General features: G+C 44.1%; 1 protein-coding gene across 4 annotated transcripts in view; it reads right to left on the reverse strand.

The window, feature by feature from the left end:
- The window catches only part of NFKB1 (nuclear factor kappa B subunit 1), a 59474-nt gene extending 54013 nt beyond the window's left edge, over positions 1–5461 (reverse strand). For 2 of the 4 annotated variants that reach the window (XM_059471402.1, XM_059471399.1), the window contains exon 1: positions 3532–3660. The gene's annotated coding sequence lies outside the window, so the exon portion shown is untranslated. Of the gene's footprint in view, positions 1–2975; positions 3049–3531; positions 3661–5422 lie in introns of those variants that run through there. The other 2 variants (XM_059471400.1, XM_059471401.1) reach the window with 2 other exon arrangements.
- Between the last annotated feature and the right edge of the window lie 776 nt (positions 5462–6237).

Genomic DNA, 6237 nt, shown 5'->3' on the forward strand with positions numbered 1-6237 from the left:
CCAGTGTTGTACAGTAACCAATGACACAACAAAACTCACTTGGATTAAACTAATAAGACCAAAAACCCACCTGCTTCCTTTGTTTATACTTTATTTGCGTGCTAAAATCTGCCCGAGTCTAAGCGGATGGAAACACGACCTCTAGAAGAAACAAAAAAATAAAGCCAAACCCAAGCAAAAAAAAAAAAAAAAACCCAAACAAACCCAAACCACACAACTCAGTCCTACTTTGCTCTTGATCTGCTGACAGTTTGCTTGGAGGACACAATGAAACACGGGAGTATTTCAGTTGAGTATTTTAAATGAAGGGGGAAAAAAGTGTATCTACCTGCCCCTGCTTTTCAGAAGAACACAGGAGTTGAAAGGGGGAAATAATGCTTGGAGCAGAAGCTTCCTCCCTGCACATGATCTGTCAGCTCCACCTAAGTGCTAAACAAAGGATTTTACCTTGAGACCATAATAACTTGAAACAACTTTTAAGGCCTTACTTTTGAAACTGTCAACGGTGCTTCATCAAAATACATGTTCAAATGAAAGCACTGAAGAAGATTCACCGAATTATTTCTATGCTCAAAGTTAGATGCAAACTTAGTGCCTGACTGACCTAAGGGCACTGTTAATGACAACCATAATTACGATCTTATCAACACAGAACTTCATAAAAGGTTCACAGCTTATTTAAAGGACATCAAATTACAACTTCCACTTCTAAAATACCTGTCAGAGCTAAAAGTGACCAAACCCTGGAATTGCTGTTTTCATTACCTGCCTGAAACATTATCTTCTCTTTGTTTTATAATAGCTGTGTTATTTTGTCAGAGAACCAAAAGAAAGCTATCAGTATGTTGAAAGAAAGGATTTTTAACTATCTGTAGAGTTTTCATTAGTTGCTTACATAAACAAGTAACAACTTTCTTTATGACTGACACTTTTGAACTTAGAGTTGGCAAACACACACAACACTGAAAGGTGAAAGTATTTTAGCAAGCACAGTTTGAAGCAATCTATGAAAACACGGGAGAATTAACCAACATCTCTGAATTTTCTCAGGTGAATTTTCTCAGCACTAGCTATATCAAAAAGCCAACTGTAAGTCAGTAAAAGATATATTGTCTTTCACTGTATCTTTGCAACTTCAAAAATGAACATCTACTTTGCGTTACAAGCACCTTCTATAGTAAAGACTCACAGGCCTTCAAACTTAGTTCCTGTCCTTCCAGAGTCAGAAATATGCACAATAATATGAATTGCTAACTGAACATATTTCTGGAGTTTGCACGTGTTCATTGAGAAAGTGGCATGGGAAGGTTTTGGAAAAGGCAGCAATGAAAAGGAAACTCAAAAATCTATTAATTAATAAATTTATGTCAATAATATTTATTTGTAAGTATCTATTATTGAAGTCACATAATGCCACCTCAAAGAAAAAGTAAATTAAATTTATCATTGAATTTTTGGAAGTAAAATTTTAAATAAACTTACATTTATTATTTAAATTAATTTTCAAAAGTAAAATACACAGTAACAGAGAAACAACCAGAACTGCTATTTTTCAACAAATGAAGCAGGATATCTTCAAATGTGCACATAAATGAAACACCACTCTCTCTCCCTCTTACTCCTTTTCTCTGTCCCAGCACTTATATCCAGCAAACTCTTCTGATTTAAAAATAAATACTACAAAAACATTACCAAGGTGTTGCCGGAACAAAGTGAATACAGATAGGAAGTTAATCTGTTACAACACTGCTTTTTAAAAGCATACAACACAATGCAAAGTGATATAAAGCTGTTCTGTTTTATAATCTTAACTCAAAATGTATTCATATCTTGCACGAGAAACTGATGACTCTGCCACTGACTGACATTTCTTTCTTTATAAAGGGGACAAAGGATGGAATGAAAAAAAGCTTTTTCCCTTCTGTTTCGTATTTCAAATTAAGTTCTTTAACATATCTTGCACAGATTTCAGCCCTGAGATTCCCTGAAATCTCCGCACTGTGGCACATCCTGACAACAGTATTTCAGCGTAACTGTTAGCTAAATCCTCGGGCCAGGGAAAATTACGGAACAGAGCATCTGTTTCTGGATAGTTGCAGGCTACTTTTTTCTCTTTCATTTTCTTATAAACTGTAGTAATTTCTGTAGATTACAAAACATTGCAGACAGGATGCTGTCTTAGAATGACGTCTTGGTTAACGCTTTCCTAGAACGGGCAGCTACTTTCTTTCATGAAAGAACAGAAATGCTTTGACTGAAATACTACTTCAAAAGTTGATACCGCACAGTACATAGCAGAGAGACTCCAGAGGTCAATAAAATCGAAGTGCTCTATTTTCAACCCTGTTCCGTGAGCTTGACAGCGCTGGTGGCAGCACCCTGCAGCACTTAAGGCACAAGGCGATAGAGTAAAGAATTCATCCACTTTTCTCTGTGAACAGAGTAAGTGAAAAGAGGACTTCTGAAGCACAAAGCATGCCAAATGTAATCAGCACTTTAAAACCCTTTAAAAAAATCATTATAACAATAATCTGTATTTCCTTTAAAACGTTATTCTTAAGCAAAGATTTTGAGCATTTTAAGACAGGAAGTTGAAATGCAGCAGATGATCCCTTGCATCCAAAGTCTTGTTCCCCAAATGCTCACAGGCACTGAGATTTACTTATTTTGAAAATACGCAGCAGTACACACATGATGATAATGGCCCAAGAGCACATACCTCATGTCACAGAAACAATACTCCGATTCACATTCACGGAAAATAAGTCAATAGCGCTCCTTCACCAAAGTTACCATCAAAGCAGAAAGCACCAATATATGAAAAAAAAAATGTGAAGATGAGAAGTTCGATATTCTTGGGTTTCAAGGTCAAATGTAACCGAGAAATCAGTGCAATAATACTCCCCGTCGCGACGAGAACTTTTCGGTTTCACCACCTGCAACTAAATTACCTTTAAACCCTCACTATTTCGTACCTTTTAACACACTCTGCGGCACTCTCGGGCCGCAGCCAAGGCCAGGTCACCCGGAGCTGCCGGTACCAGCCCGCGTTTTCGTGGTGACCACCCGCACTGCCGGCCCCGGCCGCGTCCCGGGCTCAGCACGTACGTGTGTCACCTTCGAAACCAAAAGCGACAAAAGCAGCACCTCCTTTGCCTACGAGCACCCGCTGTGCGAGCGCCACAGGCTGGGCTTGCAAATTTCGTTCACTTTGCTGTCAGGGACACCCTTTCCCTGGCCAGGAAGACCCCGGTAACACAGCAGCAGCACAGCCGGCATCCCGCCCGCTCCCCGGGCTGGCTGCAGGCGACAGCCGCGGCAATCCCTGCCGGCGCCGAGGGCACAGGCGCGGGGCTGGAGCGGGCACAGCCTCCCGCGGCACACCGGAGCTCCGGGGGTGCCCAGCCCAGCGAAATGCCGGCTCCCGCCCCGCTTGTGCGGGACAGAGGGAGCGCAGCCAGGCGGTGAGGACGCGGAGACAGGGGAGAAAGAAGGCAGCGAGCGGCGGGCCAGGGGCCGCCTGGGGCTCACCGGGGCAGAGCTGGCGGCGCCTCCTCCTCGTCGCGCTGTGCCGCCGGCGGTCCCTCAGCGCCGCGCCATGTAACACAGCGTGCCGCCCGCCTCCCGGCTCCGCGCGGACTTTCCCCCTCCTTCCCTCCCGCCCGCCCCACCGGCGAGGGCACCCGCCCGCCACCGGCCTGCGCAGCCTCCGCCCCTGCCCCCGGCCCGCCGCACTTCCTGGCTGGAAATTCCCGCTGACGCTCCGGCAGCGCCGAGGGCCGCGCGGGCGGGGCCGGGCGGCAGCGGCGGCAGCCGGGGCTGGAGGAGGCGCGGCCGCGGCGGAGAAGGAGCCGGGGAGCTCCTGCCGCCAAGCCAGCCGCTGGCCACGGAATCCCTGAGCCTGGGACAGGCCCTCCCGCCCGGGGAAACCGCGTAAACACGCGGGTCCTTTCATCCCAGGGCAGGCACCGCCGCCGCAGGGATAATCCCGTCCTTGCCCACGTCCCTTGGCCCACGGCGGCATTCGCTGCACCTCTGTGGAGACGGGCCCGACCCGGTGGCTGCCAGAGTTTGCTTGACCTCTAAAAATAAAGTTTGGAAGGGGAGGGAGAGACTCTGCATAGAGTGAATTTAACCCACCTGATGCAGTGCCTGGCACTTTCACAGGCACTTCATTAAAGGAAATTTACCAATTCTTACCGCCCGATGCCTGACAACGTCACTGGGCAGGGGGTACAGGATGCACAGCACCATTTTTGTGTAGATTTACAGTTTCTGACAGAGCAGGCTCACGGGAAACTTGACTTCTGTTGAACAGTGCCAGCCATCAATAATATGATTTTTAATACCAGAATCCAGGTTTGCAGCATAGTAATCAAGTCTCTCGGACACATTTAACCAAGGCTGAATAAGTCAGCTAGTGCCACACTTAAATGCTATGTAAAACAAGTTAAAATATCTTTATGCTGAATCCTAAACGTCTGGTTTGCTAAGGGTGTCTCAGATGAGCATCCAGCATAGCTCACCGAATGCGTGTTTGCACAGAAAGTCAGCTGCATACCTCTGGGGAGTTTTGTTATGCTAAGGACACATGACATGGGACTTCATGAATGAGACAAAGAAAAATCATAATTTAAAAGAAGGATTTAAAACTCCCCAACCATATAAAGGAACGAAGGAATGTGACTGTTGCTACTTTTTTTTGTTTTGTTTTTTTTTGTGTTGAAGCAAGGAATTGTAACCTAGAGCATAAATATGCTCAAAAGGAATAGAGTAAAATCATAAGCCACCTGTTGACTGGAACGAAATGAAATGACCCTACTCCCTTTTACCATGAAGGGAGTAGGTTCAGATGTTACATTTTGTGCCACATCTCTGGGTTGGAGCAGAGAGACACTATTTAAAATGAGTGCTGAGAGTGCAAAAGAGAGCTCAGGATTTTCTCTGCTTTCTTGAGAAATGACATTTCCTACATGTTACACATAAATATGTATGAAGAGAGAGTAATTTCCTTTTTTTGGATTGCCACTCATGCTCTGTGATGCAATTCTAAAAATGCACTCCCCCATTCTCTTCCCGGTATAAACTGGGAGTTGAGAATGACTCAGCATTTCCTAGTAAAACGTGTTTTCCTTATTTTATGGGGATATTCCTGAACATTTAAGACCCAATATTATTTTTTTAATGGAAGAAAAGGCACTGAATTAATAGGACAAGTGAGGCAAGAATTGTGTCCCAAAGCCCTTGAAGGAGGAAGTCTAGATGGATTTTAAGTACAAAGAAGTTTCAAAATAAGATTCATTTGAAAGGAAAGGTGCCATGTCATAGCTAATCAAAGGTGTGCTCATAGGGCAAAACCTGTATGAACAAGTACCAGGAAATCTGACGAGGTGGATAAGTTCCAAAACTTAAGGAGACTTACCTGGTGGATTTATTTTAAAAGGACATGTATTCAAGCACTCAGGCTCAGCTTTCCCTGTGAAATCTTAAGCAGCTTCCACAAAGATCTAGGTTTTACAATAAAATCCTCTTCTCAATTACGTTTAAAGCATAAATTTGCCTTTTTTAGAGCCTAATACTGTAACTTAAATGTCAATTCTACTGACACCCACAGTAGTGCCAGGCTGTAAGCCCACACTTTGGTAAAATTATCTTCACAGGACACTCTAGATAAATGTACTGCTTTTTAGCACAGGATTTCCACTTGAAGAGCCAAAAAATTCCATTCCAACCACCAAGGAAATCAGGCAGATAATACAGGCTCAGTGGTTTGCAGTGATGGAGTGCTGCCTATTTCCTGAATAACACTGGTTTCCACTATTGCCATCACATTACTGCAGTGCCTGGACAATGCCAGCCCAGAGATGAAGAGCAGGTGATCACACCTGAACCCAAAGGAGCAAATGCCTGCTCTTGAGCTGAGGGGAGCTGTGTGAAATGGTTGTAGCTGTGTCTCTGGTGGCTGGGCAGGTGCTCTGAGGGAAAGGCTTTCCAGCTGTACACTTAACCAGGCTGTTTCACCTCAGTCAGGTGGGGTGCATGTAAGTTTCCTGATATGCAGATGCAATTTAGAAGCTGAGTCTCTTCTCTGCTAGGTTTGCTCTGGAAATACAGATATACAGTTCTCTTTCCACAGTCAGAAATCTTTGCCCTCAGTATTTTTTAATCCTGTAACTAATGATAGATAAACATCTAAGACAAGCAGAGATTTTTAAAATAATCAATCTTTAATTGATA

The sequence above is a fragment of the Ammospiza nelsoni genome, chromosome 4, assembly GCF_027579445.1.
Source record: "Ammospiza nelsoni isolate bAmmNel1 chromosome 4, bAmmNel1.pri, whole genome shotgun sequence".
Taxonomy (NCBI): Eukaryota; Metazoa; Chordata; class Aves; order Passeriformes; family Passerellidae; genus Ammospiza; species Ammospiza nelsoni.